General features: G+C 43.2%; 1 long non-coding RNA gene across 1 annotated transcript in view; it reads left to right on the top strand.

The window, feature by feature from the left end:
* Nucleotides 1–1,294: 1,294 nt before the first annotated feature.
* LOC114487920 (uncharacterized) overlaps nt 1,295–15,692 on the top strand; it is a 36,168-nt gene continuing 21,770 nt past the window's right edge. Inside the window, exon 1 of the long non-coding RNA XR_003683489.2 lies at nt 1,295–2,550. This is a non-coding gene — a long non-coding RNA (uncharacterized lncRNA). The remainder of the gene's footprint in view (nt 2,551–15,692) is intronic.

The raw sequence follows: 15,692 nt of genomic DNA, 5'->3' as shown, positions 1-15,692 counted from the left end.
GCTTGTGATTATACAGAAACAATAAACAAAGACTACTGATTGCTTGGTTTCCTCTCTTATAATCACAGCACAAAGTCACGTACAAATACAAATCAATGTAGGAACAGTTCCTGGAGTGCTGACGGCACCACATCTTAAGGAACTGGCACTGTCTTTGTCAGCTTTGGGGAGCAACTTCACAATTAGGCAATGCTGCTGTCCAAAGAAATCTGAAAGTGAAGGTCACACAGGGTAATTATGGTACCAAATCCAGGGATAAATATAAAAACCAGGGTTGAAGTGAAGGCTTCATTCAGCTCAACCAAATCACCTCAACCTGCACCATGAGATCAGCAAAAGATGTGAGTTGTGTAGTAATGAAAATATTAAAAGCATTATTGGAAAGTCTGGCTGAGGTTTGTAAAAATAATCAATAGTATAGTCCAAGGATAGTGGAAAGGAATACTGGGCTATGCTCACTGTGGCACTCTAGAAAGCCTTCGTGAGACACACAGAGAGATATTAAAAGCTCTGAGGCATTTATACTGCAGGAAAGGGATTAAGAGTTGAGAGAGAAGATGGCAAGGCACATGCAAAGAATGAAAGTGAGCTTAAAGATCGTAGGTCCAAGTGCTTTAGTATTCAGGTAACAACTGATAATAGCTAATAGATATTGATAAAAGACAGCATGTAATCCTTAAGAGAAACTTTATGACAAGAAGAACAATTTACATGAGGGACAGTGAAATTGTCTTAGAACCTTCACAGGAATTTTAAAAAACATTTTTATTGGACTATAGTTGATCTACAATGTTGTGTTACTTTCTGCTGTACAGCAAAGTGAATCAGTTATACATATATCCACTCTTTTTTAGATTCTTTTCCCATATAGGCCATTACAGAGTATTGAGTAGAGTTCCTTGTGCTATACAGTAGGTCCTTATTAGTTATCTATTTTATATATAGTAGTGTGTATATGCCAATCCCAATCTCCCAATTTATCCCCCCGCCCCTCTTACCCACTGGTAACCATAAGTCTATTTTCTACATCTGTAACTCTATTTTGGTTTTGTAGGTAAGTTCATTTGTACCCTTTTTTTCTACATGCCGCATGTAAGCGATATATGATATTTGTCTTTCTCTGTCTGACTTAGTATGACAATCTCTGGGTCCATCCATGTTGCTGCAAATGGCATTATTTCATTCTTTTTTATGGCTGAGTAATATTCCATTATATATGTACCACATCTACTTTATCCATTCCTCTGTTGAAACTTCATAGGAATTTGATTGAAAGAAACTTACGTTTTTATATATAGTAGTGTGTATATGCCAATCCCAATCTCCCAATTTATCCCCCCGCCCCTCTTACCCACTGGTAACCATAAGTCTATTTTCTACATCTGTAACTCTATTTTGGTTTTGTAGGTAAGTTCATTTGTACCCTTTTTCTCTACATGCCGCATGTAAGCGATATATGATATTTGTCTTTCTCTGTCGGACTTACTCAGTATGACAATCTCTGGGTCCATCCATGTTGCTGCAAATGGCATTATTTCATTCTTTTTTATGGCTGAGTAATATTCCATTATATATGTACCACATCTTCTTTATCCATTCCTCTGTTGAAACTTCATAGGAATTTGATTGAAAGAAACTTACATTTTCAGTAATACGTTTTCAGTAACAAGTTGCCAGAAGCTTGAAAAACTGCATACATACTAATGAAAATTATATGAAAGTAAATGTAGGATAATAGGTTTGTGAACTGAGGCAAACTGATCTTTCAAAAATAAACTTTTCTCTAGGAGTCGAAAAATGTGAGGACTAACTAATATTTCTTCTGTATAAGTGCTGATGGCAACGAGCATTGACATAGAGCAGAAACTTCTTTAACCACCTTCCACTTAACTGGCTTCACACATACTCCTCTCTATGTGCTCACACCTAGTAAGGGTATGTGCTCTTGGGGCACCTGCCCCCTTTCACTCCCACTAGTAAAACTTTATATACACCATAAGAGTTAGTTTTGTTTATTTTAACCCCATATCGCCATTGTGGTTATTATTATAATTACACGTAAATTAAATATCATGTAAGAGAATCAAACATGAGTATAAATATAAAGCTGAAAGCATTAAATATCTTGATAAAGGCGAGTCACCAAAAACAAAAATTTCCATCAAATTAGGTGTTGGAGCAAAAACTGATTGTGAAGAAAAAGAATTGTGAAAGTTCAAACTGGTGCTGAAATCAGATTGCTGGACTTAAAGAAACCAATCTGGTCATCCTGTGGATGACGCATCACCCATGTAGTCGACACTGCAACAAGTGCCGGCAAAGAAAGCCCTGCCTTATGCTAAAAGACAGACACATGATGATATATTTACATCTTCTAAGTGCCTAAGGTGTCTAATCTGTCCTATAATTCCCCACTTCGAGTTTTCTCAGTTAACCGACTTGCTACAGTCCTGAGGACGTCAGACAAGGAGCTCTCCTGAACGCCTGGGTGTCGTTACTACCTTCTTCCTACAAGTACCACCTCTCCTTCTACTCTGCATTGTGTGTGAGGTAAGTCAGACCCATTTATGAAACGTTATTAACGTCTTAAATGATGAGCATATTTTGGTGTGTCTAAATGACTCCTGACCCCCACATTTACCTTGGAGAAACTTAGCGTGTTTGTGGTAAGTCTCTGCCAGTTAGTTTCCTTGTACTTTTCTTTTTTTGTATAAGAGTGCATTTTATGGGGACAGTTAAATTAATTAAAAGTTCAGGCCAGGTGAACCCTAGGTAAAAGTGGTTTTACTACTTTTCTGAGAAAGCAAAACAAAACAACAAACTGATGGCATTTCTTCATGTTTAAGTATTAAACTTCCCCAAAGAGTATTATTTGTATATTCTTCCCTTAAATGATTCAATCCTATAAAATCAATAATTCTGTTTTTTAGTAGATCCAGTGATATGGTGTTTGCTTCTCCCACTGAAGTTCTCTCTTTGGTAAATCATACTATTCTTGGGACAATGTCTTGCATATGTTAAGATTGTGGATGGTCAGTTTCTAAAACATGATCTATGTCCATTCTTAAAACTGATTTCCCCCAAGATTTAGAAATACTCAACTAAATGAGTAAGTTTTTGACTTCATATAAAGTAATATGTTAGCATTATAACCCTTACTGTGACCCTGATCTTAGCAATAATAATAGTTAAAACTTATTTAAAATAGAGGCAGTGTTGTAGGTATGTACAATAGAAAACTGAATATAATTTCTACCCTTTGAAATTATAATCACTCTAATCCATATGCTCAACATGAAGCCAGGTAGGTATCTTACATATCTTTATATCTGTTGACCTAACTCAGATCTTTTGCATGTATGAACTCAGTAAATATTTATGAAACTGGATTTTTAACAAAATTTTTGTCTATTGTGTAAAGTGGTTTTTTTCCAATATTGAATTTAGCAAATACCTTAAAGACCCAACTTTCATTTTGTCTGTTCAAAACATTTGTTTCACAGGATACAAGTAAGCTGAAATAAATATTAGCTTTGGAGCTGTTGAGAAGTCAAATATTTGTTAATTTTTGTGTGATTTAATCTTTATTAAATCCAGTCCTCGGCAAAGCATCAGTTCAGTTCATAACGTAAAATTTCCAACATTATATTTTCTTCTGTAGGTAGTCTGAACTCATATTACACATTATACCCATTATCAACCCAAAACCTAAATAAGGTAAAATTATCTTCTTAAAACTCCATTTAGTTGGGACTCCCCTGTCAGTCCAGTGCTTAAGCCTTCACCTTCCAATGCAGGGGTTGTGGGTTCGATCCCTAGTCAGGAAGCTAAGATCCCACATGCCTCGTGGCCAAAAAATCAAAACATAAAAGGAAGCAATATTGTAACAAATTCAATAAAGACTTTAAAAATGGTCCACATCAAAAAAATCTAAAAAAAAAAACCCAACCCATTTAAAAAAGTATTTAATATCTGGAATGTTCTGATTTGCAGAAAATAACATTTGAATGTGTTTATCAAATATGATTAGAATATATAGTCTATGGAACTGTGTTCAAAATTTATATTACAGAAGAACCCCAACGTAATACACATTACTATTGCACAGATTAGTATAATTCAAGCCAAGTCATGTCACCCAGAATGTAAGAACTCTTTAATGTAATATCTTAGCCTATGCATCTCAAACTTTTTGCCAATGAAAAAAAGGTAAAAAAAAATGTTTTTCACTTTATAGCTATAACAAAAGAAAGCTTCACTAAACAGTGCTTACCCTATGACCTGAAATATCCTTCTGTGGTTTTAAACCCTCTAGATCGATTTCATGATTCTGTTCATGGGTCACTGTTGGGAGACAGTTCTCTGTGAGTCTCTGTGTTTTCTGTTTGTCTTTCCAGCAGAGGCACTGACTCCCTTTTCAAGGATTTATCTTTGCAAGGATGATTGTACAGCAAAGAACTTGGAAAGACAGAGATGGAATCTCCCTCCAGGGAGAAGGACACATTTGTTTCCTGTACATTATTATTAGTTTCCCCTACAAAAATAATGGCAGGCACGCTTACTACCAATTATAAAAGATTCAGGGTCCCTAAGTTCAAAGTTCCTCTCCTGTTAGGCCAGCCACTGTGCATGCGTGCAGGAGTCTTGACCCTCTGAGTGTCACCCCGTGGGAATTGGAGCTTGAGAAACAAGTGGGAATGCTAACACTCTGAATGCCGCAATTGCTTTGTCTCTGAGCCAGGAGTCTCGTGTTCTCCGCCAGCTTCCATGAAACTGGCAGGCCAACTTACTAGCTGCCAGTAGGGTGAAATCTCAGACCCTTCACCGCTTTTGACAGTCAATATCCCCACATCGTCAATTAAGTCATAAAGCCAATTTTCACAACTTGATTTCTTCATCTAAGTCCCAAAGCAAATAGAAAATACATTTTTCTGCAGCGCGAACTTACTGATGATACTATATTCTGCTACAAAGTGTCTTCCCAAAGCACCTATCGTGTTAGCAGAGCTAAGTCTCTTGCTCATCTGTCTTTACCCTAGAGCCCCATTCACCCTGCCTGTCCTCAAGGCTTTTGTAGTTAGAAAAGGTGAGACACACCCAGATTGCTCTCAGTGATAAGGGTTTATGTAAGAATATGTGCAGTCATGAGGAACCCCAGGACCCTCTCAGCAACTTAGAGTCATTCTATGTCTCAGTACTTCTAAAACTGGAATATTCAGCAGATCACAGAGGACTTCAAGGATGACTCACAGTCATGTAGAATACAAAGGCAGCTCCAGTGATCCACTTGTTCTTGCCTCTGCCTCATGTTCATACCAGCCTGAAGGGGTCACTCAGACTAGCAGTGTTTCATGCCAAGTTATTTCTCACGGTGTAGTTCTGTCATGCAGCTACGTGGGCGTACTTGGCACTAGTTGAGTCATTTTAGCCAAGGTAGCAAGATGACTTCCATTTGACATCCCCACGCTTGGTAAAAGCCATAGTTCCTTGAAAAACAATGGCCCGCCGCTTCCCTTTGCGGAGGGCCATGGACAGCTGTAGCCATCATGACGCATCTACCACAGTCCCTCAAGTAACATTTTAACATCCTCATACGTCATTACGAAGTTACAAGTTCTTCCCTCCTTGGGAAGGCAGCAAGAGCATCAGCCCCTCAAATGCGGAGCCTGGGTTCTCAGCCCCTGCCACAGCGCCTGCTCCGTTACAGGGCGCCACCTCCCTTTGCCCCAGCCGCCATGTCTTTTAGAATTCAATTAAATCACTTTAGATTTGCATATAATCTGATTCAGATTGCACTTAAAATTTTTTCTTACTTCTTGAGCGCTTCTGAATGATCCCACTTAATTGTAAATTTTTTCCAGTTTCTACACTATGAGTCGCTTACTACCATGAACAACCCTGAAAAACAAATTCTCGGGTTTTACACTCTGCATGTTCTTCAAGCCTGGTCTTAGCTATCACAGTGCCCAGGAGGCGTCCCTGGACTTCATGCTCTGTGCGCTCGCTGCCATAGCAAACGGGGTGCCTCTGTCATTTCGTGCATTTCATCATATCACTGCCTGGTGATCTGGCTGCCTCCCCTCCTAGACTGTGAGTTCCTTGTGGGCAAGACCCACAGCCTGTTCTGGGTTGGTGTCCCAGAACCCAGCGCTGCGCTTAACGCATACTCAACAAAGAATTTATTATGAGTTTTGTTCACCTCCCCACGCCAACATTCACACGGCCATTGCCTGTCCCCCGATTCTTCACTGGACCTTGTTCTCAACTCTTATCTGTTCCTCTTCCCGTAGGTTAGTAGAATAAGGGTAACCATCTCTCAGATATAAAACCTTATCCAAAGCAGGCCAAAGGGTAATAGGAAGCAAGGGAGGAGGTAGAGTTTATTTGATTTAGTTTCAGATGTGCATCTCTTTCTCTTTAAGCTCAGACTGCTCTCTTTCAGCCTCTGAAGAGATATCAGTTAGAGCGACATACCTTTGGAAACATGGAGCAAACTTATCTTTGATACACATGGGGCAAGTCAGTGAAAGTGGTGAGTTCAGCGGGTGCCTCTGAAGAAGTGGGCGAAAGGTAGACAGATTTTCAGGATTCCTGATTCTCCGGGATACCAGTTAGGAAATGACCGGCAAAATGCAATTACTGTAGATGAAGAATAGGAAGCCCTAGGAGACCTTATGCCGCCATGTTCTTTTTATACTGCTCACATCCAGGGGCGGGCTAGCAGGAGGAAGTTGACTGCAAGAGACCCCTAGGTGACAGAAGTGTTCTCTAATTGTGGGAGTGGTTACCTGATTCTATACATTTGTTAAAATTCAACAAATCAAACTCTTAAAATTAATGAATTTTATGGTATATAAATTATACATTATAAAACTGATTTTTTGCAAGAAAGGAAGTAGGACAGGGGTAGAGCTGACATCGGCATTTCTGCCACGGTCATGGACATGCCATATGGCATGTCCCAACAAGATTGCTCTGGTGGAATGTTTTAAGAGGGCAAGAAATATCTTCAATTCCTGTCTTGCACAATCTGCAAGCTCGTTCTCCCCACTGACTTATGAAGGTCGAAATAAACACAGAGTAATCGAGAGAGAAAAGACAACCCTTCCTTTAGTCAAACTAGAATGTAGATGACTGGGGAATGGGTCACCCTGTATTCCTTTCAAAGGAGCACATGGCAAATGAGTATAACCATGCTGGTGATAAAGTCCCCCCATCCGGTGGATTTGTGACCTGGGGTCCTACAAAGATGAACCTGGATAAGAAAAACTGGGGCATCATTTAAAAGTGAAGCCAGTTGTCTACATTAATCACAGCAAGGCTATGGCCACATAGAAGGAGGGGACAAATGCTCACTCCAGAATTGGGAAAGGTGCTCCTCTGGCGTCCTAACTGCGCGCTTAATGTGACTTCAGCCAAAGCTGCGATGTCCAGGAAAGGGCTTCTGGGGCTGAGACTAGAGGGAGCAAAGATGCAAAAGAAAAGCACAGTGTTTTGTTTCCGTGGAATAACAGGATGATATTGTTACAGGGGGTGTTTCTTTCAGTTGCTGAAGCTATTTTCCCTTCCGCTGCACCCCAAGGCCCAGCAGCCCCTTGGCCCCATACAGGTGACCCTCCTCCCCCTCCAGCCTCCTCCGTCAGCCCATTCTCTGAATCTCTATGGTGTGCCTCACCTTTACCGCTCGCTTTAGAACTGCGTTGTCTTCCTAATTATGCATAATATTCATAACTCTCCACCAACATGATCCAGTCTCATTCAGTCAAAGAAACACACTCTGGCCACCAAGAATTCTCATTCTTTACCTGCATTTCTCAACACTGTGAAGACCACGTTTTACTCTTCTTCCATCCACTTGCTACAGGCGCTTGGCAGACATCGACTTCCTGGGCTGTTTCTGGCTAAGGAAGTTCCTTCCCTGTGGACTGGGAACCCTGGGTGGGGCAGCTGGGCCCCCCTGGCCCCTGAACTGGCTGACACAGGGAGGCCCCTGTGTTTGCACTCTCCAGGCTCCCCTGTGGGACAGGGCCAGCTCCCCTGCCCTCTCTCTTTCCAATACCCTTCCCTCCCCATGCTTTCTCCCTTTCCAAGACTCTGGCCTTAGGCCACTGTCCTGTGGCTGCTGAGGAAGACTCGAGGAGGGGTTGACATCAGCTTCCACCAAGTCCCCTCCAGGGGCTCTGGCCTCAGAGGCAACTCCTCAGCCCTGCTTTCCTGTGCCTGGTCTGACCAGCCTAATCGGGCTGTGCCATCTGGCATAGGTCTGCTGTTGACTAAATGTGTTTAAAATTAAAGCCATTTGTTTTATTTTTTGGGATGATTATGTGAATGAAAAATGTTGCCTGCCATATCCGTAAACAAAGGATGTTGCAGCCATCAAGCCATCACATTACGGCCGCCCCAATGGTGAGTCCTGAGGGAATGCAGGAAGGAAAGAATACCTGCCATCTAGCAGCCATCAGACTGCAGCCACTCCCTGTGGTGAGTCCTGAGGAAACTCAGGTTGAGAAAGCACAGGATACTGGCCCCAGAGAGCTGAGGTACATCTCAAAGGAACGATTTCAGTGAGCCCAGACTTTGTATCTTCTCATACACAGAAAAGCGCTAAGTTTCTTAAATTGAGCTATCTGGTTTTCCTTAATTAACAGTAATCTTTAGATGTTCCAACTACCTGGTCTTTGTTGCAAAAACTCCTATATCTCTTGGCTTCACCCTCCCCCCACCACCTTGCCTCTTCTGAGGAGTCTTTCAGAGTTATCTGAGATGTTGTGTCAGGGACTTGAAGTCCTCAAAATGTCCGGTGAATAAAACGTAGCTCTCAACTTTCAGGTTGTGCTTTTTTTTTTTTTTTCAGTAGACAGTTAGTTCTCAAAGGCTTGTAACCTCATCTTCCTTTCTAACTTCCTCAAGACCTGGCCCAGACCTGGCCAGATCAACAGTGATTGTCAGTTGATGACATGATGCCTGGTGCCTGGAAAAAAAGAGGGGGCAGTGTCCCACGGCATTGACCACATGCAACAGGAGGTGAGACATAAGTTTTCTCACTGTCTTGGAGTTTTGACGGATTCCAAAGCTGAGAACAATGGGAATGAAGAGCCCATATGGTCTCAAGACAGAGGCTGGTCAGCTCAGCCCCGCCCCAGACCTACTGTCAGGGTCCCCAGGGAACCAGACTGAGCTTGCCTTTCACACGGACCAGGAGCGCAACCGGAGGAGGGGGTGGTGAAGGTCCCTTTAAGCTCTCTGCTGGATGCTGTCCTTCTACCACCTTCTCTGCCTTAGACAGAATGGTAGGGCTTTGGATGGAGCCTTTCAGAGAGAAAAACCATTTGTGCCCTAGAGTGTGAGGGCCCAGGGAGGAGAAACGCCTAAAGATGAGAGGTTGGTGGTGAGACCTGGGAGACCAGGGCTGAGAGGGAGGCCCGCCCAGAGCAGCCTGAGCTCATGGAGTCAGGCAGGCAAGGGGCCGGTTTCCTGCCCTAGACCACGTGGTTGCCTAGAAAGCGGCCAGGCCAGGGCTGACTGGAGGTGAGACTGTCCGTGAGGCCTGCCTGCTTGTCAGGCCACAGTGACCATGACAGAGGGCCTCTGGGAGATGAAGCTTCCCAGGCAGGGGCTGGAGAGCATGTCACGCTCAGCAGGGAACACATCGATGGAAGGTCCCCTGCTGGGGGGGTGGGGGATGGGAAGCTTCAGAGAACCCACAAAAGTGGCCCAGGAGAGACGGAGCCAGAATCTGGGCTTCCGTCACCCAGAGGCAGCAGTGCCAGATCAGGACACCATCATATAAACGCTGCTCTTCGTCACTGCTTTTCCTCCCCCGACCCAAGAGAGTGGTCGGAGAATGAAGTCCACCTGAGGGCCCCCAGGGGAGCCGGCCTGACTCAGGGGACTGGAGAGGTTAACCTCATGCAAGAAGCACTTCCTTGGATGCCCATTTTCTAGTTCATCCACAAACCGAGGAGCTATTTGGCCGGCATGCATTTGAAACATATTTAAAAAATTTTAAATATATAGGTTTACATGTGCACCATGTTTCATTTACATTGATAGAGACTATATGGGGAAAAGGAAGAAAGGCAAAACAGAGGGGGAGGGGGGAGGAAAGGGAGACTGGAATGGGTAGGAAGGCTAGAGTTATAGCTCACGCTTTTGGGCTCAGCTAATGGTTTGAGCCTCACCATTTATTATAGCGCTGCTTCTCAGCAGGCCCATTTCACATGATTGTAACTGAAGACGGGCAGGAGCTAACTGTAATCTCTACCGAAGTCAGTTAGTTATTTGTGGACCCGGTTTTGCAATTTTTAAACACAACTGCTTTGGTGAAGCTAAGTATTTCACCTTGATACAGAAGACATTTCCAGAGGCATCCCAAGTGCATCCATAACACCGGGACTCCATGGAAGAAACGTGACGCCTGTAGCTGGAAGAAGGAGGCAGGTGAGGGTGACAGGCCCAGGGCAACAGGGAAAAGTAAAAATATTTTGAACTTTACAAAATAATACAGAAAGTTCAGGGCCTTTTTCTTTTTCTTCTGGATAGCCCGCTACTGATCCTAAGATTAGCAAATACAATAGAGGATAATCCTGGCTAAAATGAAACACCCGATTAGCACATAAATCTCCCATGTGGAGAATGGTTTTGTCTTCTTCATGGCCGGGGGACAGGCCCTTTCAAGTTCTCTGTCCTCATCTTTTTATTTGTTGGGGTATTTATGCATTTCTCATAAATAAGTTTCTAAAATTTTCAGGTAGCTTTACCTATTTTTAAAATGTATTTATTCTCAAAATAGGAACATATTTTTTTTCTTTTTAAATATCGTACCTCACTATATACATTTTCATTATAGAGCTTTTTTTCCTTTAAATTTACTTTATTTATTTATTTATTTTTGGCTCTTGGGTCTTCGTTGCTGTGCATGGGCTTTTTTTAGTTGTGGCGAGCGGGGGCCACTCTTCGTTGCAGGGCGTGGGCTTCTCATCGCGGTGGCTTCTCTTGTTGCGGAGCATGGTCTCTAGGCGCGCGGGCTTCAGTAGTTGTGGCACGCGGGCTCAGTAGTTGTGGCTCGTGGACTCTAGAGCACAGGCTCGGTAGTGGTGGCACAGGGGCTCAGTTGCTCAGCGGTATGGATTTTCCTGGACCAGGGCTCGAACCTGTGTCCCCAGCATTGGCAGGTGAATTCTTAATCACTGCACCACCAGGGAAGCCCAGGAACGTATTTTTGATGTCATATTTGTGAGAGATAGCAGATTTGGCCCCAGGGCATGGAACTTGGTCCCAAGGCTGTAAGCCCCAAGGACATCATTTTCAGCTCAGTCTAAGGAAGAGTCTCACACTGGTATAGGTTGTCTCAAGGGATGATGTCTTCCTCACCATGGGAAAGATTTAAATAGGGGCAGAAAGACTTAATCAGACAGGTGGTTGAACTGGATAAATACTAAGATTTCCTAGGAGTTGAGGAGAGCTAAATGCAAAATACATATGTTGTCTCAAGATAATACCTGTGATATTTCTGTTCACATAATTAATATACTTTCCTCTGTGCCTTGATAAACAGGAGAGACTCTGTTTGAATCTGCTTAATCCACTGACAGATGATTTTGTTGACAATGACACTATTTGTCTCTGACACTATTTCTACGTGTTCTAACCATGCAGCCACAGTGTTTGCTATGACATCAAAATGAAAGACTCTCATTGGTCCAGTGAGATATTCCAGTGACAATAACAATCTTTAATCATAGACAATGAAAGACATAGAAAATATGGACCAGTTTCTGGGTGCCAGCCACTGGGCTAAGCACTTTCCATGCGATGTTCCATTTATTCGCACAATAATCTCTGAAGTCATTTTACGGATAAGGAAACTGAGACTGAGTCTCAGGTAGTTTACTTAAAGTCACACAATTTAAGTACCAAAGGGGAATTTGGATCCTGGGCAGTCTGAGTTTTAAGCCAGTGCTCTTATCAAAGACACATTTTTAAAAAGCAGAATCAGATGTAGAGAAAAAAAAAAATCTAGCAAGCTGTTAAGAAGGCATGAAATGTGGTAATTTTCCCAAGGTGTTAGGAGAAAAGATGCACTTGCTTTTCCTTGGATATGAAAATAATCCAAGTGCCATTTGTTCATTTCTGTAAATTGTGATGCTAATGCTTCATCTTTGCAAGTTATTTTAAAAGATGAAGTGTTTCACAACATGGACAATGTGGGAACTTTTTTAAAAGAAAACTTTGTGTTTCGCTGACACTCTTTTGAACTTGGCTGCTCGTGGGGGAACAAATAAAAAGCTGAAGATTTCAGCTTACAGATGACAGTTAAAAACTTGTACACTTTATGCCTGAGGAAAATTTTTTCATGCTTAAGATTTTCAGTCATCTGATAGGACTGTGCTACAGCTATGTAAGATTTTAGGGCTCTCCAAAGCTGGACGTGTTGCGTCTCTTTTTCCAGACCGAAGACTCAAGGGTCGACGCTGATGGATTTCATGGATGATACCTTATCCCTTCAGGCTCAGCGATAGGATTGTTAATTCTTGGATGGTTGCTCTTGTCACAAGTAGATGGTGCAGGTCTGTTAAAAGTGGATTTTTAAAAAATGACAATGCTACTTTTCCAATGTGAAAAAGTCATTAAAGAAAGTTGGCTTGAAAAGGGGCACAGTTTTCCATGAACTTAATATTTTCAAAACCATTGAAAAACTATTAGGTCCAGCTGGTTTCTACTTGGGGTTGGCAAACTGGGGCCAGAGAGTAAATATTTTAGGCTTTGTAGGTCTTGGACCATCTTCACTGTAACCCTTGAACTCTTTCACTGTAGTGTGAGGTCAGCCAGGCAAGACATAAACAAATGAGGAAGTTGTGTTGTGAGAAAACTTTATTTACAAACAATGCAATTGAATTTTATATAATTTCCAGTGTCACAAAATAGTATACTACCCTTTGATTTTTTTCCCCAATCAGTTAAACATACAAGACTCATCCTTAGCACACAGGCCATACAAAAGCAGGCAGAGGCCGGGGCGTGATCCGTGGGCGGTGCCCCGCTGATCCTGGCTTTTCCTGACTTCAGCTCGGCCGTGGCATGTTTAACAAGCACAGCCCTTGAGAGCCAGCAGGCGAGGTTGGCGAGGCTGCTCTTGTCATACCTGCTTCTCTTCTTTCTGCATCCTCTCCCCACTCCTGTACTTCCCAAAGATTACTTGCTTCCAGGCAGGAGAGTTTAATATATGCAGTGTGTACCTGTTACCGGCCAGGGTTCTTGGCCTCCTTGATCAGTAGAAATTGATCAGAGGCCCGACAAGAAATTCAGGCAAGGCTTCACTGGGGCGCCTGGGGGAGGGCAAACAAACAACACGTTCCCTTCCTTGCTCACTTGCTGAGGGGCGGCAAGCTGGCTCCTTATAGGGGGTGAGGGCAGGGGTGTGTCCAGGGGTCGGGCTGGAGGGGTGCCTTGCCCACCCCTTAGGTGGCGCCGTGTGCAGGGGGCATGCTTTTTCCTCCAGACCCCCTGCTTTTGCTCCGGGCTCTTCAGAAGTGGCAGTTAGGCTTTTTGGTCTCTTTGTACCTTGTTCAGGGTTTGCTCCTGCCCATGCATGCAGTTATTTTTAGTCTCTTAGAGTTTCTTTGTATTTTGTTGCTGGAGGAGAGATGTGTCCAGGTGCAGGCACTGCAGCAAAGGGTCCCAGGTCCCATCCTGTCTCACATCAACTGCTTTGATGTTTATAACTACCAGTTTAAGGGTTCACTGGTGCAAGTGTCAATGCCTTTTCTTTAACTCTGTCTGTTGCCTTCACAGGAAGTGATTCAGCGATTGCTGCTGAGCTTTGCTCAAGCCGGATTTAGTTCAACATGCAATGCTTTGATAGCAGAAAGGAAGTGTTCTATCTTTCCATCTTTTCACAGACACCTCTCACTATTCATAGATGCTCCATCACCTCTTCTTTTTTTAAAAAAATTTATTTATTTATTTATTTATTTATTTATTTATTTTTGGCTGCATTGGGTCTTCGTTGCTGCGCGGGCTTTCTCTAGTTGTGGCGAGCAGGGGCTACTCTTCGTTGCGGTGCACGGGCTTCTCACTGCGGTGGCTTCTCTTGTTGCAGAGCACGGGCTCTAGGTGCGCGGGCTTCAGTAGTGTGGCACGCGGGCTCAGTAGTTGTGGCATGTGGGCTTCAGTAGTTGTGGCTTACGGGCTCTAGAGCGCAGGCTCGGTAGTTGCGGCGCATGGGCTTAGTTGCTCCACGGCATGTGGGATCTTCCTGGACCAGGGCTCGAACCCATGTCCCCTGCATCGTTAGGTGGATTCTTAACCACTGCGCCACCAGGGAAGTCCCATCACCTCTTCTTGGAAGACTGCATTTACTAAGCTCCCTTGCAGGTAGGTAGAGACAATGTAACCAGTCTTGGTCAATGCAGTGCAAAAGCAATGGAGTCTCATGCAGGCCCGATGCCTACAATATCCAGTTATCTTTCATATTCTCTCCTTCCCTCTCCCATCTACCCAGCTAAAAGCAAAGATGGCAGAGATGCTGTAGCCCTACAATAGGCGTCAAGGAATAGAGAGCACGCCACCTAGAAGAACAGCTTGACACACATGGGATATTGACCAAGCAAGAAATAAAGTGGTATTGTTTTGAGCTACTGAGATTGCAGGTTGGTTGTTGGAGAGACTGTCATTAATTATCCTAATATAATTTGGCAGTCCTACCCAAGGATTTTATTCAGCTTCCTCTCCTTGTCTTCCACGGGGTTTACTGATAATCTCTTGCATTGCAACAATTACAAATTTGTGACTCAAAATCATAACAGAATGGAGAAATTGTTATAAAAGTTCACAAAACCCAGCCATCACATCCCTGGGCATTTATCTCAGAAAAATGAAAATTTTTTATCCAGACAAAACCCTGTTTGGGATCGTCCATAAGTAGCTTTATGTGTAATAGCCCCAAACTGGAGACAACCAAAGTGTCCCTCAAAAGATGAACGGTTAAACGAATGGTTATCTCCATACTGTGGAATTCTGCTCGGGGATAAAAAGAAAGACACTATGGATGCATGAAACGACTTGGGTAGACCTCAGAGCATTATGCTGAGTGAGAAAAGGCAGTCTCAGGAGGCCACATGCTGTATTATCCCATTTATAAAACACATTCTTGTAGTGACAAGATTATAGAGAAAGAAAATAGACTAGGAGTGGTTTTCAGGGGTTAGAGATGGTGAGGGCTGGAGGTGGCATGAGGGAGACCTTCGGGTGATGGGGCAGTTCTGTGTGTTGATCGTCGTGGTGGGGTCATATGAATGCACACACGTGATAAAGTGACACAGAACTGTACACTCGCACTTGACCCATGTCAATTCCCTGTCAAGCTACGTAAGATGGAGCCACTGAGGGAAACTGGGGGAAGGCCCGGTGACCTCTCCACGCCCTTTTTGCACCTTCCTGTGAACTACACAACGACTACCCTTGGTAAAGTCCTTACTCCTCGTTAGGTTCCGATGCCTTTCCCATCTTATCTCACTTAGTCCTCACAGCAAAACACTATGACGTGGATAGCTTTTATCCCTGTTTTTCAGTTGAGTAAACTAAGGATTTGGAACGTAAAATGACAACAAAGACCACAATAGAAGAGAGTTCAAGTTAGTTCATCTGCTTCCACAAATCCTGTTCTTCACACCTATTTCTACGTCTCCCCT

The sequence above is a fragment of the Physeter macrocephalus genome, chromosome 15 (assembly GCF_002837175.3).
Source record: "Physeter macrocephalus isolate SW-GA chromosome 15, ASM283717v5, whole genome shotgun sequence".
Classification (NCBI taxonomy): Eukaryota; Metazoa; Chordata; class Mammalia; order Artiodactyla; family Physeteridae; genus Physeter; species Physeter macrocephalus.
The sequence above is the reverse complement of the archived record's forward strand: the minus strand, read 5'-3'. Positions and strand labels throughout refer to the sequence as shown.